The sequence below is a fragment of the Delphinus delphis genome, chromosome 8 (assembly GCF_949987515.2).
Source record: "Delphinus delphis chromosome 8, mDelDel1.2, whole genome shotgun sequence".
Taxonomy (NCBI): domain Eukaryota; kingdom Metazoa; phylum Chordata; class Mammalia; order Artiodactyla; family Delphinidae; genus Delphinus; species Delphinus delphis.
The window spans coordinates 99,119,363-99,144,166 of record NC_082690.1 but is presented as its reverse complement, the minus strand read 5'-3'; the positions used below and the strand labels follow the sequence as shown (position 1 = coordinate 99,144,166).

Below are 24,804 nucleotides of genomic sequence, written 5' to 3'. Positions count from 1 at the left end.
GGTTACATTTTGTTATCTTGTCAGCTGTTTAGGGCTTTTAAGAAGATGATTTTTAAGTCTTTTTTTTTAACATATTCTCTATAGCATTCAACATTTCAGATAGTAATTATCTAGTAACTCCCTAGTTACATATGTTCATTTATCAATTGCATTCCAGAGGCAATAATCCCTTGTTATAAAATTAACTAAAGAAGTGGTTATCGTGAATTATAGGCAGTGAAAAAGGTTTGTGGCGCAGACCATGAAGCCAGTTTATCTGGATTTGCATCCTGGCTCTGCCTCATTATATCTGTGTGACAAGGGAAAAGTCACTTAAACTCTCTGCCCTTCAGTTTCATTTTTAATCAGATGGAGATTACAATAAACCTACCTGATAAGGTCAATTAAGGATTAAATGAATTAACACATGTTTTATAATAAGCCCTATAAACATGATATAAATTATTGGTAGTATTACTATTTTTACCATTATGACTATCATTATTTGAGGTACAGAGAGGGAAAATAAAGGAAGGGAATTGGAGAGAACATTTACACAGGTGAGGTTATGAAAGGTTCCTCCAGGCATTTTCTCAACGTGTATAAATCCACTCCCTTGGAATGTTCTGATGAACTCACCAAATAGAGCTTATTTCTACACCATACTCAGTCTTGAGGTTTTTAGGGGTAACAATGAAAAGGTAGGTTTACCTGAGAGAATTCCTTCTCTTTGAGACTTGCCAAAAATATAAACCATACTTTGAGGTGAAAGAATAGTATTTTAGCTTGTAAGAATTTTAGTGGCAATGAGTGAAATAACATTAAAGGAAACATTCCCCATTCCACCCCAAACACATTGAAATGATTGACAAGATATATATGCTTTAGTCAGTTTGGCCTGCTATAACAAAATATCATAGACTGGATGGATTGAACAATAGAAATTTATTTCTCGCAGTTATGGAGGCTGAGAAGTCCAAGATCAAAGTGCCAGGAGAAGTTTCTGGTGAGGACACTTTTCTTGGTTTGCAGACAACCGTCTTCTCATTGTATTCTCATACAGTAAAGAGAAAGAGAATTCTAGTATCTTTCTTCTCTTAAAAGGACACTAATCCTATTCATGAGAGTTCCACCCTCATCACCTAATTATCTCCCAAAGGCTCCACATCCAAATACTATCACATTGGGGATTAGACTAAAACATATAAATTGGGGGAGGGGGAAAAACTTATACATTGGGAGGAATTATTGGAGGCCATATTTAGAAATGATCAGCCATATCCGATAGTGGTGGAGTACTAGTACCAGTCTACATACACAAACATAAGATCTGGATGATCCTTCCTGAACATAAAGAGTGCTTGTTTCCAGAAACAATACATTTTCCCTTGACAGGCAAGAGATTCATATACACAGTAACTAAGCCAAACCACCTAGTGGTTTAGGGCCTGCAAACCAAGATATTTCCCAGGGCAAAAACTACGATCCCTTAATACAAGACATATTCTGAACCATGAACCTCAGGAAGATGGATTAAGACAACAACAAAACAACTCAGTGAAAATGATAGATCAAAGCAGAAACAACAATATTTTTAAAAATTCCTGCATTAGGTGAGCAACCAGGCAAAATTACAAAGCATTTTTAGAAATCCATTGCCACAATACATTATAATACATTTCATTACAATAAATGAAAGCAAAGAACATGTTAATAATGAAAAAGGTAACAAGAATTGTAAACAAGTGAAAAGATTATAATTTATAATAAATTTGTAATAAGGAAGAAATAGCGTCTATATAGCAAGAACAGGAATCTATGAAATGAAAATCGTAATTATGATTAGAAATAGACCAATATAGGAAAGAACAAGTAAAAAAAAAGGTGGAATCAAAAAAATAGTCAATTTTATTTTTAGAATTTTTTATAGGTGGCATTAATATTTGACAAAACAAGTCAAAATGAGAATGAGTAAATTGAAACCAGGGTTGAGGAATCACACAGAATAGAGCCAGAGACATAAGGATATTGAAACACATGAGAGAGTTTAAGAGAAAAGGAGGATTCATAAATTATTCAAATAAACATTTAATGCAATGCAGACATTGTTCTAGACTCTGAGAATATAGGATTAAGGTAAACAAAGTCCCAGACACAGAAAATAAAGTAGGTAATAATTAGTAATGAAATACATCAATTGCTATTATGCAATATGGAGAAAATGGGGCAAAATAAGAGGGATGAAGAGTGACAGGGTTGTTACTTCACACAAAGCTACATGAGAAGCCTTCTTGTATGAGGCAATATTGAGCAGAGACTTGAAGGTGGTGTAAATGCAAGGCATATGTAAATCTGTCAGAAGAGCATATCAGGCAGAACAAAGAGCAAGTGCAGATTCATTAAGCTGGACAGAGAGTTTGGACATTCATTCATTCATTAAGTTTGACTGGCATGCTCAATGCTGCTACTGCTGAGGAGGAAGCAGAGGAGAGAGATGGTTATGGTGAAGTGACAGATGATGGAGGAGGATAATGATGACGATGATGGTAATGGTGGTGATGGTAATAATGATTATGATGACCACAGTCTACACCTACTGATCACTTACATAGTTTGATTCAGTTATCCTTACCAAAACCTTAGGAGGGGAATATCATTATTGTCCCCAATTTACAGATAAGGAAACTGATGCACAGGGAGGCTAAACAACTACCCAGGGTAAAAAAAAAAAAAAAAAAAAATGTACCAGGGATCGCCAGGGATCAAACCCAAGTAATATGGCATCTTACTCCACGCATGTAATCAATTCCTCTTCACAGAACAGCAAGGAGGCTGAGTTACTCGAGACACCCAGTGAAGTATAGAGCAACAGCGGGTGGTATGGTAGGAGAGGAGATAAGAAATTACCTAAAATCAAAATCATGGAGAGATTAACAGGCCATAGTCAGAGCTTTTATTTTGCTTTAAGATGCAAAGCCACTGAGGGTATTTGAGCAGAGAAGTAGCATTATCAGGCTTACCTTTTAAGTGAATCCCTCTGCCTGCAGAGTAGAAAATATACTATTTTAGAGGAAACCAAGAACCAGTGTCTTGTTAGGCCTCTATTGTGACAATCTAGGCAAGTAATCGTATTTTGAATGTATTTTGAAGGTAAAGCCAACAAAATTTTATATGGACTGGATGTCAGGTGTGAGTGAAGGAAAAGAGTCAAGGATAATTTCAATTTTTTTACCTACAAAAGCAGAATAATGAGATGCCATTTACCAAAATTGGGAATCCTGTAAGAACATAAAATTTAATGGTGAAAATCAAGAATTACGTTTTGGATATGTTGAATTTGAAATATATTTTGGATATCTAGATCAGAAGAAAGGCTGTGGCTGCAGACACATAAATCACTCAAAAAAATTAGCAAGGTTATGAGCTATTTCCACTGCTTTGAAATCACTGACCACAGCAAGTTTCATGCTATTAAACCTGGACTTATTTGTCATTGCATTTACTGTGCGCTATGCTTGATTATATAGTTTTGAACTTGTCATGGCTAATCCTACTGGACTCAAGAAACTGGGGTTTATCAAGGAGTTCCCATGAAAGGGAGATAAGTCTGTAAAGATCATTTATATTGTATTTACTGTTATTGAGTTAATGAGATGCCAACTATAGTTGGCAAGTGTATGACCTAAACTTTTCAAAGTTGATTTCTTTAGAGCTTTTATGTTTTAAAAATACTCTTTCTGCACATTTAAAAATTTTATTGTGGTAAGAATACTTAACGTGCTATCTATTCTCTTAACAAAATTTAAGTACACAATATATAACAGATCATAGAAAAATATCCAAGTAAATTAAGCAAAGAGCAATAAGGAAGTGCACATTTTTAAAAGCACAGTGTAGATGACTAAATCAAATAGTCTAAATTAGCTGCATATTCATCTAAAGTTGTAAGAAAATAAAAATAAACGTTCAGTATTAGGGAATAGTTTAATAAATTTTGGAACATCAACACTATTCATATTAGGTAGTCATGAAAACGTATAACTGTAAACACTACATTTAAAAACATTTATAACCTACTGTCTGATGGAAATACTCTATGCTGTCATTGCAAGAACGTAACATATGCTTGTAGGGATGAGGTCATCTGAACAGATATATATAAATGAGTGAGAAAAAAGGAAAATAAGTCTGAATATAGCCTCCACATGCACTTAGCCACCCTTCAATTTTAAGAACCAGCGCAGAGTCCTTTAGTTGACTGTTGTCGTGAATATAGAAAGCAAGCTGTATTCACTCCATGGATTTTCGATATTTTGGACTTTATGGATAAATTTGACATGCTTATTTTGCCTTCAGAGAAGACCATTTCACCTGCTGTTTCCTCTGCCCTAAAACGCTTTCCCTTCCCTTCTCCTGGCTGCCTTGTCGTCTCTTAGATCACTGCCTAACTGCTGCCTCAAATCGTCTAAATTAGCTGTATATTCATCTAAAGTTGTAAGAAAATAAAAAACATCCCAAATGTTCAATATTAGGGAAGAGATCTGCGGAGTCCATTTAATGCACAACACCTCGTATCACAGATAAAGAAGCCCACATAAGAGCTCCACTGCTTGTCTGAGGTCAACACCTACCACGTGGCAGAGCCATAATTAGGTTCCAGATCCCCAGATGCCTAGGCTAGTGCTGAATTCGTGCATTGCACATGTTCTGTGAGCTCAAACTGAAATGAATGTGTGCCTTCAATAATGCTCACTGGGAGATTGTCTGGAACACAACATCAGTAAGTTCCCTGCTGGGAATCAAAAAGGAATGAGGATACCCATCTGGAATTCCCATGTAATAATTGTCTGTGGTGCCCATTAATCTTGCTTAATTGATCAACTCGAGAAATTTTTCTCAAATATTTTCTCTGGTTGGCTTCAGTTTAAGGGGAACCCCTGGGGAAATTCCTCCTCTGAGGGGACCCATTAATTTTTTTTTTTTTTCGGTACGCGGGCCTCCCACGGCTGCGGCTCCTCCCGCTGCGGAGCACAGGCTCCGGACGCGCAGGCTCAGCGGCCATGGCTCACGGGCCCAGCCGCTCCGCGGCGTGTGGGATCTTCCCGGACCGGGGCACGAACCCGTGTCCCCCGCATCGGCAGGCGGACTCTCAACCACTGCGCCACCAGGGAAGCCCTGATTTTGATTTTTATTTCTAAAAATAATAATAAAACACAAATTTCTATAGTGCTTTACAATTGGAGAAGAATATTCATCTGTATATGTGTGTGTGTGTGTATATATATATATATATATATATATATATATATATATATATATATATATATATATATGTAAACTGTGGAAAACAAATGAATTATCAGGGTAAGTACTACTATCCACTTTTACAAATACAGAAAAGGGTTGAATTACCCAACATCCTGTAAGTTAAAAGTATGAAGCTAGGATAAAACTTGTGTCTTTTTTCTTTTCTTTCAACATTGTCTCCACAGGACTTTCGTCAAGAGTATGGCATGGGCCTCACTTTTGTCAAGTAGAATTAAATCATAAGCACTTAATGGTGCTATGTGGGGAAAAAAAGATATTCCGTGGTGAAATAGAGTTGGAAATTTTTTTAGGTAAAATTAAGCTGTTTGCTTTACAACAGGACCTCACAGAACTTCATTGTGCTAATACGCACAGTGACTCTTGAGGAAAAGTGTGAATGTTTTCTAATTTGACCATGAACTTTTTCATTTCTGAGGTGCCGTGAAGAAATCTGTTCGAAGGAACACAATTTAGGAATTAGTTCCTCAGAGGATGTTTAGATTCTTTTCTTACATGTCAAGTTCTGTTACGAGGCTGAAGTTGGCAATCATGTCATAATTTTGTTACACGCCTCCTCGTAGCTAAGCCCAAGACTTGAGTTCATAACATACTCAATATATGTTTGTCTGCTTGATTTATTTATTGATAAGGTACAGTGGCCTTGGGGCTTCCCTCGTGGCACAGTGGTTGAGAATCTGCCTGCTAATGCAGGGGACACGGGTTCAAGCCCTGGTCTGGGAAGATCCCATGTGCCGCGGAGCAACTAGGCCCGTGAGCCACAACTACTGAGCCTGCGCGTCTGGAGCCTGTGTTCCGCAACAAGAGAGGCCACAATAGTGAGAGGCCCGCACATCGCGATGAAGAGTGGCCCCCGCTTGCCACAACTAGAGAAAGCCCTCGCACAGAAACGAAGACACAGTACAGCCCAAAATAAATAAATAAATTTAAAAAAAAAAGATACAGTGGCCTTATGGTTGAGGTGAGAAGGTTTTTTTGGAAGTTCAGAGAAGGAGTACCTATCACTAGAGTTGGGGAAAGATGAGGATCAAGGAAAGCTTTCTAGGGAAGATGACACCTGAACTGAGCTCTGAAGGAGAAGATGTAGCTAATGAGCAGAAGGAGAAGAGTGTCCAAGGAGGAAGAAATAGATAATGCCAAGTCCCCAGAGCAAGAGGGACCATGGGAAGGAACTGAAAGTGGTTCAGTAGAGCTGGGGCAGAAAGTGCAATAAGGAGAATGGAAAAAGTACACCTACTAGAAGTCAGGCAGACCACTTGATTCATCTCACTGTTAGTTCTCAAGATAACTCTGTAGGGTAACTATATCATACCCTTTGTAGCTAAAAATCTGAGATTCATAGAGTTTAAGTTACTTTGTCCATGGTTCTAAAACTATTAAATGTCAGATCCAGAACCCACACTCTTGTTGAGAGATCAAATGTCTCTTAATTATCTTGATCTTGGTAATCATTTCCAAATGTATATATAGATATCAGATCATCATATTGTACACCTTAAATATATACAATTACATTTATCAATTTTTCCTCAATAAAGCTGGTGTTGGGGGGGAACTAAAAACAAAGGCATAATTAACTTGGGAATGGCACAGTGGCCACATTAGGGGAAATCGTTCGGAACAGGAGTTTTAAAGAGTTTTCAAATTATTCTACAAAAGATGTCGCTTCTCTTGTGAGCATAGTATCAGACTGAGCTTGGGCATGTTTTTAGCATCACTGTCAGAATCATATTGTGCCCTTTCTGCATGGATGTTTGCACTCTCTTAAATAAGTTACATAGCCTTTGCTGTAGATGAAACGTGAGATAGACTCAAGGCCTGTGTGTACACTTTACACTCTGGTAACTAATCAAATAGAACATAGATTCTGGGCCCAGATATGCTCATAACTAGCCTCTGAATAAGGATTAATCTCAGTAGACCTTGGTTTTTGCATGTAGGATATATGTAGGACTAGGTGCCTCTTAAATTCCCTTACAGTTCCCAGGTATAGAGATTCAACTTTATATATGCTCTATAAATGAGCACACATTGGACCTCTGACTGGGCTTTGCTATGGTTTCATGGGTCCCTGACATTTTCACAAGTGCTTTGGTTTTATATGCACAGTGTTTGTGGGTTAGCAACAAGCATACCTTACACCTTGTAATACTGCTTCAACAGTCATTGAGGATAACAGTTAACTAGATGAGTTTCCCAATATTATCAAACTGTTTCTACAAGCACAGCAGTAGTTTAACTGCTATGCTTTCCATCATCCATTAATCAAGTGAATCTACCCCATCGAAGCCCTCCTTTTTTGCACACAGCAGACAAGTCTAGGCAAAATAACCATTGGACTGAGAAAGCCCCAATCTATGTAGGGCTAAAGCAATGGCTGCAAAACTGGGTTATAGAAGGTGCCGCTGGATATTGGCTTTGAAAGGAAGTTTAAAGGACATGAGATTTAACTACAAAATAATTCAATCTAGTTCAAATCAAATTAATTGTGATAGAGATATACTGGTGAACAAGACAGGCATTCTTGCCCTTGTGGTGCTTAAAAACAGCCCCGATTGAGATGTTTATCAAAATGGCATTGCCAGGACTTGAGTGTTCCACAAGGAGGGAATGTGGGCACCCAGAAATAAAGTGGATTCTGTGAGTAGCAAAGATAACAGGGTTGCAAGATTCTCTGGAAACAGTTTTGGGAAGAGTAGTAGAAGACTGAGAAGAATAAATGCAGCTTTATGGATTTCCATGGATTGTTAAGTAATAAAGAAATGAAGTTTTGAATGCCTCGTGAAATACGATAGGATGATAAAGACTCAGATGTATCTGCACAGAGCTCTTTGGGACATGAAGTAAAGAGCTGGCACCGGGATGACGTCTATCAAGAACTTTTTTAGATCCAATCAACCTCTCACACATAAGCCAGATGAAAATGTTGAAATGGTCAGATTTTTCATTTGTGCCAATGGAGAGATTACTTCAAGGTAGTGGCCAAAACAGATGAATTGGAATGACAAAATCAGTTACTTATGGTTGAAAACTTGAACATGAGGAAAGTTTTCACAAAGATTTTGCCACACATCTTGAATGGTACACCTAATAGCAATGATAATATTTATTCTTATATTTCAAAAAAGAGCTGAAGAAAAACATATGTTTCTACTCACAACAGTATTATCTTCACCAACTCCTGTTCTGATCAAACTCTATAGTGCAAACTGGGGCCACCTGGTTAATTTACTATATTTTATCTCACCGTACCTCAAATATTTTGCTATTAAGAAAAAAAAGCAAATGCATTCTCCAAGTGTGAACATACGTCACAACTAATGATATTCAAGAAAATGTGCAGTCTTTTAAAATACCCCCCAGAGGCAATCCTAAAATGGTTTGAAAGAAACACCATCAGAGTAAGTGCAAAACCTTTGAAAGTGACCATTGAAAGGGAAAACCCTAATATGTAAGGATAAAATTTGATGCGTTTTATTTTTTAATAGATTATAGCCTCACCCTGAATATATGTGCTAGGTTTTTCCCTTGAAATTGCCCTAGTATAACTTGTCCTGGCAGATATCAGGCTCCAAAACGATATATCTTCCATTATCCACAGATTAAGTATGTCTTGCACCAAATCTTGCTCATTGGATATTCAAATCTTAATAAGATAGATTCTTTTTTAAATGTTTTCCTGAGCCAAGGTCTATCTTACTTGACTTTGATGGTATATGATCACATTATTTTACTGAAATGTCTCATCCATTTTATTTTATTCTTCTTCCTTTTCTCTTTTACTCTTCTTCTGATTTTCAAGGTTTAGCAGAGCAACTGCAAGGCCGGGGAGGATACAACTCCAGAGGAGCCTCACTGTCCACTCCGGAAAAGATAAGAAAGCGTAAATGTCCAGGGGAAACTCACCACCATGAGAAAAGAGAAGGGAAGGCAGTTATGTTCACTGGACACCTGTTATGTCCAGTCTTATATCCAGGCACGTTTTATATTTGAAACATTTAATTTTCATAAAGTCCTCATAATGCTCCGTATTCACATCTCCAATCACACATTAGTGACTCAAGGCGCATCAAGTAACAGAATTAAGTAAAAATTAAATTCGCACATAAGGGTAGTTTTCACACCCAGATCTAACTGACTACAAAAATCCATGCGATTAACACTCTACCATTCTTCCTTCCCAACATTATGTTAAAATAACAAAAGACAAAGGAAATTTTTAAATGTATTATATGATTGCAAAATTGGGTATAGTCATTGTAAAATTTGTAAATATACAAATTTGTAAAATTTGTAAATATAGAAGCCATAAACTAAAATCCCACCAACCTGGTATACTCATTGTTAACATTTTAAGGTATGTTCTTTTATTTTTTATGAACAGAAATTATTTTTTAAATGGAATCATGATTTAACACTTGTTTATAATGGTTTTGCATGAGCTTCCCAATCTTACTAAGATCATTTTCAACATCATTTTCAAATGATTGCAGTGTTCCATCACATGGATAGACCACAGTGAATTTAAGCATTTTCTCATTATTGATATTTACAATTTTTCACCATTATATTGAAAACTTTAATGAACACTCCTGTCGACAATTTTATGCACATACACATGGTTAGTTTATAAAAAATTCCTTAATACATTATTGCTGAATCAAAGTGAATGCATTTCTTCAAGTCTTTTATTATATATTACCACACATCTTTATAGCACTTTATACTTCCAGTAGCAATATTTGGGAATATATTCCTCTTCGCAACTTTCACAACTAGGTATTATCTTTTTTCTAAAACTGTTGGTTTCTAAGCAGAAAATAGTATCCAATTTTATTTAAATTTATATTTATTTGAATAATAATGAAATTGAATTTTTATATTTTTGTTTGCCTTTGAATTCTTCTTTTTTGTTTTTTGTTCTTTTTTTGCGGTACGCGGGCCTCTCGCTGTTGTGGCCTCTCCCGTTGCGGAGCACAGGCTCCGGACACACAGGCTCAGCGGCCATGGCTCACGGGCCCAGCCACTCTGCGGCATGTAGGATCTTCCTGGACCGGGGCACGAACCCGTGTCCCCTGCATCGGCAGGCGGACTCTCAACCACTGCGCCACCAGGGAAGCCCCTGAATTCTTCTTTTTTGAATTGCCTGTTTTTCTGATGATGATTTTTTTCTGGGTTATAAAATTTCATTTTCTATTCAGTTTGCTTATTGTACTTTTGACACACAGAAATTTTAAATTTTTATTCTGTCAAAATATCAATATTTTTATGTTCTCTGCTCATTTGGTTTTAAGTCACTTGGTTGTACTCTGAGATCTGAAAAATATTTATCTACACTATCTTCTAGTTTTCTTCCACTTTTTAAAATATTTGAATGTCAGGACTTCCCTGGCGGTCCAGTGGTTAAGACTCTGTGCTTCCAATGCAGGCGGCATGGGTTCAATCTCTGGTCAGGGAACTAAGACCCCACATGCTGCATGGCCAAAAGAATGAAAAATGAATTAAAAAAATAAAAATATTGGCATTTTAATGTAATAAAATTACATCATTACAAAAATGAATCCAAATGGTCTAAGTAGGCTTGGGTGAAATCCAACTGACTTATAGACATACAATTCAATTTGTGGTTGTAGGAATGTTCAAACATATCAGAGAATAAGCCATAGGTCTTTTGTGTTCAGTACTTCATGGGCATAATCTAGTATATGGTACAGAGGGGATGATGAGCATTGGTTAATCTGACACATCAGTTAAGTAAGAATTAGTTGAGACTCCCTACTACATTCCATTTGGAACTAACCACAATTATGAATATCTTATTCATCTCAATTTTTCAATTTGTTCTGTTATGTCTTAAATTAAACAATTAAATCTTCTGCATCCTTTTTCTGTCATCTTGCATTGGCTATGTCATAAAACACAATGCTAAATAAAAGTGATGCTAGCCTTTTTATGTCAATATATGTAAACTTGGTGGATTTTTTTCATGTAAATGTGAGACTCCTTTAATAAAACATAAACCTCACCTAAACTTATTTTCAGAAGTGAAATATTTACTTTGCTCAGCTTATGTTAAGCTATTTTATCTTATATGCTTAATCACATTTTCCTTTGTTTTCAGCTTTTTTCTCTCTGCACAATATTTACTTTTTTTAATTGGTATATTTACTTTTTAAAATCAGGTCGTTTGGAGTGGATATGTTGTGTGTATATTCTACTGATGATTATTATTCAGAATTACATGTTTGAAGAGAGGTTTCTCTAATTAGTCACGTCTACATGAAATAGCTCTTGAATTCTTCCTTCCATAGATGGAGGAAATTAGTATACTTTCATTTCTCCCATCCTTCCCCACCAATTTCCCAGTTGTATAATTTGTGGTTTTAAATATGCATAGCTATTTTAATGTTTTGCATTTTATATTATGTATGTTTTCAATAATTATTCTTAGAATTTGTTTGCTTTTAACAATATTTGCACTAACCATTTAGTGTTAAATACGTATTTTACTCTTTGATTTCTCAAATCAGGTTATTATATTACAACTTCCTCAATCTTGAATTATATGTTCTGATTAATCGCCCAGCAACCTGGAGTTTTTGCTGAGGAATTGTTTTAACTGTATTTAGAATGGTATGCAAGCATACCTTATTTTATCAGGCTTCACTTTATTGTGCTTCACAGATATTGCATCTTTTTTTTTTTTTTTTTAACAAATTGAAGGTTTGTGGCAACCTTGCATCAAGCAAGTCTTTCGGCACCATTTTTCCAACGACATTTGCTCACTTCATGCTTCTGCGTCACAGTTTGGTAATTCTTGTAATATTTCAAACTTTTTCATTATCTTTTTTTGTTTGTTTTTTTTGGTTGGTACGCGACCCTCTCACTGTTGTGGCTTCTCCCGTTGCGGAGCACAGGCTCCAGACGCGCAGGCTCAGCGGCCATGGCTCACGGGCCTAGCCGCTCTGCGGCATGCGGGATCTTCCCAGACCGGGGCACGAACCCGTCTCCCCTGCATCGGCAGGCGGACTCTCAACCACTGCGCCACCAGGGAAGCCCCTGACTCTATCTTAATTGAGGTTTTTGTTTCTTAATTTTTACAAGAGTGTGAGTGTCTGCAGTGGATATTAAAACTGTTCTAAGAAATTGATATAACCCTTTGTAACTGAAAATTTGGTCCCTGTGCCCAGAGCTGAATGAGAGTAATGAAGACAAGGTTGTGAGGATAAAGGAAAGAGAAATGTATTAATTTGCCAGCAAATGAGGAGAGTAGCCAACTAGCATCTTAAAAACTACCGTCCTGCTCTCTGAAAGAGGGCAGGTCTACTTCAGGAGAATTTTGAAGGTGGGGGTCGCAGGACTATGTGATCAAGGTGTCGCTGAGCTGGCGCCACGATTCTTGACATTTTCATGATTCGTGGCTATTGTGGTTGTCTGCCTTTGGCCAAGATGTTCTCACAGTTTTTCTGCTCACCACTTGGTCCTACACACCTGTGACTCAAGATAAGAAGAACTAGCAAAACAGGAAAGAACTTATTAGCATAGTTAGCAGAGAAAAACAGCATGTGTACATTATTTGATTTAATGCATGTGTTTAAAGAGAATGTTAGTTGTTAAATTTTTAACTCTATATTTGGCTATACCTTTTGAATGCTAAATGACTAAGTATGCCAAAGGCCCAGAAAAGGTTTCTATTCTTTGTTTCAATAATCCTTATTCTAAAATTGTAACCTCAAATAATGAACAGAGAGTCAAACAAAAATAAAATCATAAGGCTGTTTCTTACATTTATAAAATGAAAAGTTATTTAAATGTAGTTTCAAATATTGGACACGTAAGTACAGTATGTTTAAATTGTATTTAAATCAATACTTTATAATAAGGGGCATTTATAACTGATTAAAAACAAGGTACAAATCTTTGTTTACAATAGAAGCCCAATTTTGTAAAAATACGTATGCATAATAATGAGTAGAACTATACCAAAAAGTTAACAGTTTTTATCTGTGATTTGTAGAATTATGGATGATCTTTTTCTTCTTTATCCATTTATGCATTTTTCATGATTTTTCACATAAGATTGTGTTACTCTTATAACTGGGAACATAATCATTTCTAAGAGGCATCTGTGGCTCACGTAGATTTATTTGGCAAGTGAACATTCCATCATACAGCATGTTCCTCCTTCACTTTTCATATTTTTCCTAGATTTACACTTTTTGTTTTGGTTACTTCTTTTTCTCTTCAAGACTACTTTTGATACTTTAAAACTTTTAAGCTGATTTAACATGAGGATAAGGAGAACTAAAAAGTGTTACTTATTCCAGGAACAGCCATGGATTTAACAATATTGGAAATGCCTTTGCTTCCAACTAAATGTTGGAGAAGAGAAACAAAGCTCTCTGGTTGGCGGGTTGCTTATGAACAAACTCAGGCCAAGTCGCATCAGAACAGAATGAATCAATTAAATGTACACACTGTGCTAAGCATTGTCTGGCTTGCCAACAAAAGGAAAGTTTGCAACTGCATTTCCTTGCCTCTTTTCTTTTTTTTTTTCAGTGTCACAAATCATACAGAAATTTAACTTGGAATTCAAAAAGAAGAGGGTGAAATGTTACCGTGTTGGAAAGAAGGCCCTGAAGTGTTGATCAATCCTTTCAACCGAATTACTGAGCTCCCCCAATTACCTTTCTGAACATATTTAAGTTGAATGTAATGAGCTCCTCCTTCTTATAAAAAAAATTATTCCCTTAAAATAAGAGTCTTTGCATGAAGGTGTTAGATTCTAGAATTAGAACATTGAGTGGAATATCAGTACACTATAAGTCACACCATGGGACTGAAATGTCAATCGATGATGCTTCCCTTGAGAAAATGATGTTTCCTCCTCCCCCACCACCCTCCACTCCCTGGTAACAAGGTAGAGTCCTGGTAGCATAAATGGAAGTCAGAACTTGCAAAACTATTTTAGGTTTCCTCTACTTTTCCTCTCCTCCATCTTCACTACTACTTTCAAATTTCCACTCCTTCTTTCAAAGCCCTGCTCATCCTTTTCATGCAGCCTTTTGGGTTTGGTCTATCCTTGGTATCAAGTGACTTACAGAAAAGTGCTTGCCCAGGAAGTAACCTTTCCCTACACTGGCCTTCTCTACCAATGCCTCTCTCATTAGAATTTTATTAAAATACAGTCCATAATTTTATTAAATTACAGTCTATCCATAGTGTAATTAAGTACACATATGTTTCCATTATGAATCAATAAGCACCTTATGACCAGAATACATGATAAAAATGTCACTGGTATGTTGATACAGTGGATTTCTTCAACTCTTTTCTTACAGTTTAACTGTTGGGTGAAGAGAAGGGTTAGTCACAGCAGCAGGAGTAGTGCTTCTATGTGGAAATTCCTTCCCAGCATTTCTCCCCCCAAAAAGGTATTTATTTTTAAATCCAAACTCTGAGAAAAGGTAGTTGAGAAAACAGGAAAGTTGAGAAAAGTATTATAATTCTCTTGCAAGAATAAAAGCATAACTATCACTCGACATCACTAATTATAAGGGAAATGCAAATCAAACTGTGCAATGAGATATCACCTCACACCTGTCAGAATGGCTATCATCAAAAAGTCTACAAATAACAAAAAGTCTACAAAAGTTCTACAGAGAACAAACTAGTGGTTACCAGTGGGGAGAGGGAAGTAGGGAGGGGCAACACAGGGATAGAGAATTAAGAGGTACAAAATATGTACAGTTTATGTATAAAATAAGATCCAAGGATATATTATACAGCATAGGGGAAATAGCCAATATTTTACAATAATTTTAAATAGAGTATAATCTACAACAATATTGAATCACTATGTTGTATACCTAAAACAATATTGTAAATAAGCTACACGTTAATTTTTTTAAAAATAAACTTTAATTTAATTTAAAAATAAATAAACAAAGCGTAATGATCAACATAGAGAGGTTACTTGTTCAGAGGAATCCACTCATGTCAAGGAGAAAGTAGGAACCAGGAAACGTGACATACAGAGTCAGAAGTTAAGTCTACATTTGTGGAACCAGAACTAGAAGCACTGGTAGAGACTCAATCACAAGCTAATCAGTCAGTCTTGCTGGTAGCTATTCCCATGTGTGTGTTCATGGCCCTGTTTGCTGTTAACAGTTAGTCATTCTTGCAAATAAAATAAATATTCATAAGTTTATATGCATAGGATACTTTATACAAATCTGATGAGTGATGTTCCAAGAAATAATAAATTTTAGAAACAAATAAGTCCTTAAACTGGCAGTTTTGACATGTGATTCTGTATAATGTTGTTAATCTTATTGGGAGATCTGAATGTTTAGTTATTCAATTACTACCCAGTAATGTTCATGGGGCATTTTCCAGTATTTGGCTGTTTGCTGTAGTCTACAATACACAGTATATACTAATACATCTAAAATTTATAATTATTAAACAAATTTTAGATACCTACACTAATGAGTAAAGAGTATAAAGAATGCTGAAAATATTTTAAGAATGACTTATAATTTCATGCTTTCCTAAAAATTCCCAGGAATTCCAATATCCCATTCCCACATATTGAAGACTAAGAAAACCTTATAGGAAGTGTGTGTTCCTGCATGTCTGTGCTGTCTAAGCACAACTAATGCATGTAGATGGAGAGATGGCTAGATAAGGGAATCGTTGAATGAGAGCGATTATCATGCAACCACACATCCTGGACAGACTGTTCGTTTTATGCATATTGGGTGGATCAAAAATAACCTGCAGTACCACACCATCAAGAATCTCAACAGGTATTTTCATAAGGATGATCGTGCTCTCTCTCTCTCTTGCTCTCTCTCTCTCTCTCTCTCTCTCTCTCAGAGATGACTTCGAAAACCACATCGTAAAATCACAGATTCTAGTGAACATCAGTACAAGTTTGAAACATGATGGCCTCTCTCAGCTCCGGTCTGAGGATTGTCCTAGTTGCCTCTTTTTGGTTTCAGTCCAGCTCTCATGAGAACGGAAAAGTATGGCACTCAGAGCATTGGGAAAAATAGGATACTCAACAGAGAAGGGACACAGTTTTGTGTAGCAATCTTCAAAGATGGACCACACACTTGGTGATCTTTATGAAACTATTTTAGAAGGACTCTTTTATGCCATCATACAACAATTCCTTCAGTTGGGATTTAGGAGATTTAGGGGACTACTGAGGAATAGTGACTTGGGGATGAAGATGGGACCATATTATTTGCCAGGTATCGGTTTATATGTTTGCAATTTAGAGACAAAAACACAAGATACCTGCTTTCAAGAAGTTTACAGACCACTGGGAAAATAAACACACAATTATAAGTCTTTTTTTCCCTAGAGTAGAGGAGAATAATACTTGCAAGAAGACCGTGGTGTAAAGATATGCTAAGGTCTTCCTTGAGATAGGTTTTGGCAAGTCCTGTGTTTTCCAAGAAGAATATTTATTTTTTTCCATGGCCAAAGAGCTCTTCTTAGGAACCTTAGCTCCAAAATGTCTACACTGACAACTTCTTCCACACTCACATATGAGGCCACAAGCCTCCAGCAAAGAGTCCTTGTGGCTATACACAAGTGTCTCCCACTGGCTTGTCTGGGTCTTCTTATTCCTGAGAAGCTATGACTTTTCTGGTCTCTTCTCTCATGTCTAATGTGTATTACTCTTTTCTTTTTAACATCTTTATTGGAGTATAATTGCTTTATAACGGTGTGTTAGTTTCTGCTTTATAACCAAGTGAATCAGCTATACATATACATATATCCCCATATCTCTTCCTTCTTGCGTCTCCCTCCCTCCCACCCTCCCTATCCCACCCCTCTAGGAGGTCGCAAAGCACCGAACTGACCTCCCTGTGCTATGTGGCTGCTTTGTATTACTTTTTATTAGACTATCTGGGGGATGATAACTTCACTCTGGATGTGATCACGTGTAAGAGCATCCTTGATTCTTCTCTGCCTCCCAGCTTCTGCTTCCAGAGTCATAGTAAAGATTCAACATCTCAACCTCTGCTTATCTGGGAGGAAAGACAAGGCAAGAAAAGATTTTCCATTGACTCTAATGTGATACAGTAAGTCCCTTACTTACGAACGAGTTCAGTTCCGAGAGAGCATTCGTAAGTCCAATTTGTTCTTAAGTCCAACAAAGTTAGCCTAAGTACCCAACTAACACAATCAGCTACATAGTAGTGTACTGTAATAGGTTTATAATACTTTTCACACAAATAATACATAAAAAACAAACACAAATAAAACATTGTTAATCTTACAGTACAGTACCTTGAAAAGTTCAGTAGTACGGTACAACAGCTGGCATACAGGGGCTGGCATCAAGTGAACAGGCCAGAAGAGTTACTGACTGGAGGGGGGTGGGGGGTGGGAGGTGGCAGAGCTGAAGGATCGTCAGCAACAGGAGACAGAGGGCAAGCTGCCATTTCACTCACGCCTGAACGCACGTTCTCATTTTTGAACGTTCGCGACTTGAAGGTTCATATGTAGGGGACTTACTGTAACAGATTTAAATTCCACTTGAAGCAAAAAGGAAAAACTGGTGAGCTTGTCTTGTTTTTGTTACATATTAGAATGGAAATGTAAGTAAAGTACGATAAAATGCATAGATCTCAACTGGTTCAGTTTGATGTGTTTGGGAAATTGTACTCAATAATGAAATATTTTCATTACCCCCGAAAATTCTCCTGTCCTCCTCACCAATCAGTTCCTCTCCCTGCCCAGTCCACCACGCTTCTGACTTCTGTCATCATAGATTAGCTTTGCCCAACCGGTAATTTCATATGGATGAACTCATCCAGTGCATATTCCTTTGAGTATGGCTTCCTTCACTTAACATAACGTTTTTGAGATTCATACAGGTGGTTGTGTATTTCAGCAATTTGTTCTTTTTAACTCCTGAGGAGCAATCCATTGTATGAATATACCACAATTTGTTTATCTCATTTCTTTGTCCATTGTGAGCTTGGTTTTAACGTCTTCTTCACACTCCTTTTTCATGGTATTTTGTGCTTGACGCGTAAAATTGGGCACTTATCGTTGGATGGTTTCTGTGACTGACCCCCATATTCTGATGCTTCTCCATTCGCATCCCTCACTGCTCCAGAGCCTAATATACCTGTGTTCTAGCCAGGCCTTTCTGGAGATACTTTGTTATCTGACCCCTTGGTGATTTTATCAGTGTTTATCTCAAACTAGCTCAGAAGAGAGGCTGGGATTATGGAACTCTTTCATTATCATTCCTAGAATGCTGACCCCTCTGAAGTAAACAGAGGAGGAGAAACTAACACCTGTTGAGCTGCTCACTATGTTCCAGATGCCAAGATAGGTGTTTCGCAAACCTCATCTCCAGTTTACTGATATGGAAATGGGAGCTCTAAGATGCTAAGTGACATGCCCAAGGTCACACACCCGTCAAGTAGCAAAGCTGGAATTCAAATCCAGGTCTGTCTCATTTCAAAGTCCCTACTCTTTCTACCACATCACGTTGAAAGAGAATCAACAAGAGAGCACTGGACTAGGAACCACTTCATGTGGATTCTCATTTTGGTTCTGCCAAAATTAATCAACTGATGTTGACAAGAGACCCATCCTTCTGGGGGGGGTCAGTTTACTTATTTGCACAATGAGTGATGTTCTCATTGACGTATGTGGTGCCCTCCAGCTATAGATTTTATGACTTCACTCATGGAATTACGCGACACTGTATAATTTATGAATGACTACGAAGTGTTTGGTAAGGAATTGGTAAATGCAAATGCAAACACCTTATCCTGACTTTAAAAGCCTGTCAGGAGCAGGCCCCAAGCTACAACTTTGCAACTTTATTTCTTACTTCTTCTTATAAACCTCAGTCTTAGTAGTGCTGGTCTCTTTGGTCTCTTTAGTCTCTTTACTGAACCAGAATATGCCATGCCTGGTCCTACCACCTGGCCTTTGCTCGTACCATGCACTTGGTTCAAAACCCTCCTCTGTGTCTTTCTACCTGTATAAACCCTACCCATTTTTAAAGCATAGCTCTAGTTCACTTATTCCATGAAATATTTACTTATTACTTTAGTCCACAGAAAGCTCTCTCTCCCCTGAATTCCTGCAGCATTTTCCCTCCCATGCTTGATATCTGATGGGAACCATTATATTTGTCTCCACCTGCCATTGGCAACTAAAGACTCTTGCTTTTTGTTCACATCTTATACCTCAAGTCAGTCGTGGACTTTTGGAGGAAAAATCCTGAGTGTTAGCGCTCATGACTTCCCCATAATACTTGGCTAGAACAGAATACAAAGCAAAGCCTAAGTAATGTTTCATTAATAAACTTGGAGCAGATAAAATTCATTTAGAGGCCCTGACGATTTTTCCAAGTCCTTCTCTTTAGATAGGGTTAATACTCAGGTTCTAACCTCCACAAGTTCACAACACAGTAGGGAAGATGGGCTTCCTATTCTGGAAACCTTGAACCAGGGTAATTCCAAACTCTGAAGGAATGACTGTAATAAGCAATTACAGCCACCACAACCCAAAGGTCAGGGCCACTAAGAATTATACCCTTCAGGGCAAAAGTTCTGGGTTCCACAGAGACAAACCTAAATTAGCCACAGTATGAGCCAAGAGTGAGGGAATCTAATGAGTGACGGCGGAGGGAGAGGAAGAATACGATCAGAGCCTCAGCACCAGCTAATGGGCCATGAGGACTGCGATGCTTTCCGATGACATTCTTGCCTTAGTTTTCCAGGAGGGCAGGACTGGCCAACTTGGAGGGGTTTCAACAGGGATGATGCTGCCCAGAAGTGGGAAAACATTAGTACTTCGAGGTGAAAAAAATCTAAGACATTTTAATGGTTTGTGCCTCTCCAAAGCTCAACAATACCTGACAAAATCTTATCTCATAGCATTTGATTTCATGGGAGGTGGAGAGAATTGAGGATAAAAGATCTATAAGCCTCCTTAAGGGGGTTCTCGGGCAATAATGAATAAAAGGATGAGAAACTGCTCTAGACTGACTGGACTTGTACTTCCCTTCTCAAAGTATTTTCATTCTCTTGCAAAAATTATACTATAGAATCTAGAGATAATGAGAGGGCATGAGTAGATATGAGTAGCACGAGAGGTGGATTGCATCGGACACAAACCTTATATTACCTTCTTCTTTCTAAATGACATAGTTCACCTCGGGAACTCTGCTACCTCTTTCCAAGCTCTCTCAGCTGGCTGAGACCCACATTAAACCTATATGCCAAACCTGCCCACACAGAATTTCCCTCATCTTCTGGTTTCAGATATAGCCGTATTGTGGAATATGGTTCCTGATTTCCTGTGTGGCCACCAAGGGGCCAGATGATGCAACCTGGAATTTCGAAAGGGTCAAGTCCCCATGGATGAACCTTGGCTAATAGGAAGCAGGAGATGAAAAGGAATGGGACATAGAAGTATCCCTTTTTTCTCTCCCTGGACTGGCCCTCCTAGCTATGATTTTTCCTGCCAGAGGAGTCCGACATGCTGGGCGAATATATCTGATGAGTAATCTTCTCTGTCTCTTCTGTGCTTGTTGGGAACAATCACACTTGCAGTGATGCATTTCATTGCACTGTTCTGCATCTAACCTAGCCTCTGTTCCCTCCATTGTCCTCCTCCTTACATCCCTGGGATTCCATCTTCCAAATAAAATGTTAAGACATATAAATTCTTGTTTCAGTCTCTAGAAACAAGAAGACCTATGCTAAGATAATAATTATCATAGTCCCTTTGGGCTGCTATAACAAAATACCATAAATCGGGTGGCTTATAAACAACAGAAATGTATTGTTTACTGTACTGGAGGCTAGAAGTCCAAGATCAAGACACTAGCAATTCAGTGTCTGGTGAGAGAGTGCCTCCTGGCTCATAGACAGCCATTTTCTCACTGCATCCTCACATAGCGGAAGGGGCAAGGGAGCTCTTTCGAGCCTCATTTATAAGGACACTAATCCCATTCATGAGGGCTGTGTTACCATGACCTAATCACCTTCCAAGACCGTACTTCCTAATACCATCACCTGGGGTCAAGTTTCAACATATGGATTTTAAGGGGACACAAATATTTAGACCATAACAGTAGTATAGGAAGGAACTCATAAATATGCCTCATGGACAAACTGTAGAAGAAAGGGTTCCGGTTCCACCCACATTTCTTTCCTAGCTGTGACTAGATAGATAGATAGACAGAATAACTTGCCTTTTGTTTCTTCTCCATTACCTAGTTATTTTAAATATTAGTCATGAATATTTATACAGTTTGTCCATAGGTTAAGTCACTTCCTGTTGAGGAGGGGGTGAGTGTTCTTGTCTTGGGTGAGAAATGGCTGTACTATGTCATGAGGCACAGGAAATCATTAGAAGAGAGAGTCTATTAATTTCAGTTCTGTCTCTGGCTATGCATCCTCCCTTTCTCCTATTTCAGAGTCTATATTTCCAGCCTTCCCAGTGTATCTGTGAACCACCCAATATCACTTCAATATATTTCTTTTCAATATTAAAAATCCAGAGTTTATGTCTTTAATTTGGAACTAAAAGCCCTGAATGCTGAATTACTGGGTCTCCAGATTCCCTTTCAACACAGACATTCATTTAAGTGGTACAGAAAGCTGTAGCCTATCCCCTTCCACTAGATATGGCATCTCTTTGGAGCCATAATCCCTAGTGCAGGAGTTAAACTCAATTCTCAAGGTATTTACTGAGTGTTTCCCCTCTACTAGGCACTAGAGAGGAAACAGAGAAGGAACTCTCAAAATGTTTACCATCTCTATCACCTCACACCAATCAGAATGGCCATAATTTAAAAATCTACAAACAATAAATGCTGGAAAGGGTGTGAAGAAAAGGGAAACCTCTTGCACTATTGGTGGGAATGTAAATCAATACAGCCACTATGGAAAACAGTATGGAGGTTCCTTAAAAAACTAAAAGTAGAACTACCATACGACCCAGCAATCCCACTACTGGGCATATACCCTGAGAAAACCCTAATTCAAAAAGAGTCATGTACCACAATGTTCATTGCAGCTCTATTTACAATAGCCAGGACATGGAAGCAACCTAAGTGTCCATCGACAGATGAATGGATAAAGAAGATGTGGCACATATATACAATGGAATATTACTCAGCCATAAAAAGAAATGAAACTGAGTTATTTGTAGTGAGATGGATGGACCTAGAGTCTGTCATACAGAGTGAAGTAAATCAGAAATAGAAAAACAAATACCTAACACATATATATGGAATCTAAAAAAAAAAAAAAAAGGTCATGAAGAACCTAAGGGCAAAACAGGAATAAAGACGCAGACCTACTAGAGAATGGACTTGAGGACATGGGGAGCGGGAAGGGTAAGCTGGGACAAAGTGAGAGAGTGGGAGTGTATATATGGACATATGTACACTACCAAATGTAAAATAGATAGCTAGTGGGAAGCAGTCGCATAGCACAGGGAGATCAGCTCGGTGCTTTGTGACCAGCTAGAAGGGTGGGATAGGGAGGGTGGGAGGGAGGGAGATGCAAGAGGGAAGAGATATATATATATATATATGTATAACTGATTCACTTTGTTCTAAAGCAGAAACTAACACACCATTGTAAAGCAATTATACTGCAATAATAATGTTAAAAAAATAATAATATTTAAAAAAAGAATACCACACTGTGATCAGGTACAGTTTATCTTAGAAACACAAGAATTGTTTAACATTTCAAAAGCAGTCAATGTAGTTTACCATATTAATAAACAAAAAATAAGACTGTGTGCTCATCCTAGTGGATACAGAAATTGATTTTGGACAAAATCCATTATTCTTCCCTGATTTTAGGGAAAAAAAAAACACAAAACTCTCAACAAACTAGGAATCAAAGAGAACTCCCTTAACCTGGTAAAAGTCATCTGTGAAAAATCTACATAATGAAAGGTGAGAAACTGAAAAGTTTCCCCTAAGGACAAGAACAGGACAGGGATTTTCATTCTCATCACTCCTCTTCAACTTTTTATTGGAAGTGAAATAAGTCAGCCAGAGAAAGACAAATACTGTATGATGTCACTTATATGTAGAATCTGAAAAACTCAAACTCATAGAAATAGAAATTTGTGGTTGCCAGAGACAAGGGATGGAGAGTGGGGGAACTGGGAGTGGGGGATGAAGGGTGGGTGAACTGGGTGGAGGTCGTCAAAAGGCACAGACCTCCAGTTGTAAGATAAATAAGTTCTAGGGATGTAATGTACATGATGACCATTGTTAACAACGCTGTCTTGTATACTTGAAAGTTGCTAAGAGAGTAAATCTTAAAAGTTCTCATCACAAGGAAAAAGTTCTCACAGTTCTCACCTATGTGAGGTGATGTTAACTAATTGTAGTAATCATTTCACAATATACACATATATCAAATCACTATTTTGCACACTTTAAACTTATGTCATATGTCAATTACATCTCAATAAAACTGGAAAAATTAAATAAATAAAAATAACAAAGATATATAAAATAAAATAATATGCCACAGGCTCAGAAAGCAGTGCCCAAGGAGAACTGATGGTAGCAAATTTGGAATAAAAAACAAAGAAACATTGTATTAAAGTTTCTAGCCGGTGCAGTGAGGCAAGAAAATGAAATAAAGTCACTCAAATTAGAAAGGAAAAAATAAAGCTATTTTTATTTATATGATTTTCTAAGTAGAAAATTCAATGGAATCTACAAAAAAGCTACTAGAACTAATAAGTAAGAGTAGCAAGGTTGCCAGCTTAATATAAAAAAGTAATTGTATTTCTATACACAAGCAAGGAGCAGTTGGAAACTGAAATTTAAAAATCAATACCATTACTATTGCATCAAAAATAATGGAATATTTAAGAATAAATCTGACAAAAGATTTGAAAAATCTATACCCTGAAAAGTACAAGACACAGAAATTAAAGAAGACCAAAATAAAAGGAGAGATACATCAACCTCATGGATCAGAAGAATCAATATTGATATTATGTAAGTTGTTCCCAAATTGACCAATCAGATTCCATGCAATCCCAATCAAAATTACAATAGACATTTTTGTATAAATTGACAAATTGTTTTAAAAATCATATGGAAATTCAGAGGGCCTAAAGTAGTTAAAATGATTATGAAAATGGATGAAGCTGAAGGACTAGCCCTACCTGATTTCTGACTTATTAGTATTCGAGATAGTGTGGTATTGGAGTAAAAATAGACAAATACATCATTGGAACAGAAGAGACAGGCCCACCCGTAAACGGAAAATAGATTTTCAACAGAGGTGAGAGACAACTTGGTGGAGAAAAGATAGTCTTTTCAACAAATGGTGCTGGAACACCTGGATGTCCATATGCAAAAGTGTTTACTTTGACCCATACCTTTTTCATATACAAAACTCAACTCAAAATGGATCCTACACATAAATTAAAAAAAACTATAAACTTCTAGAAGACAGG

At 37.3% G+C, this 24,804-nt stretch overlaps 1 long non-coding RNA gene across 2 annotated transcripts in view; it reads left to right on the top strand.

Moving 5' to 3' along the window:
• The window catches only part of LOC132429944 (uncharacterized), a 32,221-nt gene extending 18,103 nt beyond the window's left edge, over positions 1-14,118 (top strand). The window contains exons 3-4 of one of the 2 annotated variants that reach the window (XR_011246577.1): positions 9,107-9,280; positions 13,864-14,118. This is a non-coding gene — a long non-coding RNA (uncharacterized lncRNA). Of the gene's footprint in view, positions 1-9,106; positions 11,428-13,863 lie in introns of those variants that run through there. The other variant, XR_009520411.1, reaches the window with a different exon arrangement.
• Positions 14,119-24,804: the final 10,686 nt, after the last annotated feature.